The sequence below is a fragment of the Rana temporaria genome, chromosome 4 (assembly GCF_905171775.1).
Source record: "Rana temporaria chromosome 4, aRanTem1.1, whole genome shotgun sequence".
Lineage (NCBI taxonomy): Eukaryota > Metazoa > Chordata > Amphibia > Anura > Ranidae > Rana > Rana temporaria.
In genome coordinates, this window is record NC_053492.1 from 54,301,059 (window position 1) to 54,302,292 (window position 1,234).

A 1,234-nucleotide genomic window follows, 5' to 3' on the forward strand; every position below is an offset into this window, starting at 1 on the left:
GGTCACTTTACCTCACTCTCCCATCTTCCTTCTTCCCCACTTTCTTTTTATTTTTCCCCGTGTTTGTCTAGTTTGTCACTTATTTTTGTTTGGTGCACTGCACTTTATGTGTGATAAGTAGGGTGCTGGTCCTCGGGCCTGCCCTGAACGTCTTGGGAGTGGGTGGACATGGCCTTCTGGCTTAGTTCGCCTGCTCTCATGGGGTCTCCCTTCGGGGGAGCCTCACTGTTGTGTCCGTGCTGGCTTCGGCTACATGGGCCTTGGATGGGTTCATGTGGCTTCGGCTGCATGGACCACTGACAACCTCAGTCCCTGTCAGGAGCCTTGCGCCCCGGGGGATCAGGGTCAGGCCCTCTTCGGAGGGCCTATTGACGATGCACCCGTCACAGGTTTTTGTTGCACCTCCTTATGTGTGTGCACTTTTTCCCTGCACCGGGTGAAGTTTTTGGGTTGTGTTTTGCACGCCACAGGCTTTTCAATAAAAAAAAAAAAAAAAAAAATCTGTTCTTATCAGTTTAATATCTGATACGTCCCCTATCTGGGGACCATATATTAAATGGATTTTTAGAACAGGGAGATGGAAGAAGAGCTTGCTCTGTCCACTCCACGCATCGACCTGGTATTGCAGTACCTCCAGGACCGGTGCACCCCTCTCTTACGCAGTGTCAAAAAATAGATTTAACTGGAACATCATCCAACTTGTTTGTCTTGTGTCTTCTTGTTGCTTGCTGACAATGTTTCTTGCTTAAACTCGGTTCCGTGCTATAATAAACTGGCATTTAACCCTTGTGTCTTTGTCTTCATTGCTTCTTGTCTGTCACTTTCTTGCCAAATGCCACTACTTGATGAAGTTACCTATACAGCAACACCTAGATTTAGTCAGGGCATCCAATTTTCGACAAGTCAGCTAGTGTTCTACTCCTCGCTCTCTCTTTCCTAAGGCCCAAAATGAAGCCTTCGATAAGCAGTGACTACTCTGCTGACAAAAAAGGGGGCTGAATTTGCTCCATTGCTGTCTGCCTTGCTGCATGCAGCAGCTAGCTCGAAAAGTCAGCTGTGGCAAGGGTTTTTCATTTTTATCCGGAGGATCCCTTAGTCTTTGACTCCCTCTAGTGGCCCTCGATTTTCTTCAACGCTATGTTAACTAAGTCCACGTTATGCTAACTAGGAGGCCGGCCCATGCAAATGATTTCCCTTGTTGAACGTGAACGAGGAGCAACGAGAAGCACCTGAA

The 1,234-nt window shown here is 47.6% G+C and overlaps 1 non-coding gene across 1 annotated transcript; it reads left to right on the forward strand.

Annotated features, from left to right (window-relative positions):
- The first annotated feature begins 467 nt into the window (after positions 1 to 467).
- LOC120938577 lies at positions 468 to 653 on the forward strand. Its single transcript, XR_005749144.1, has one exon. It is a non-coding gene; the product is annotated as a U2 spliceosomal RNA (small nuclear RNA).
- The last annotated feature ends 581 nt before the right edge of the window (positions 654 to 1,234 follow it).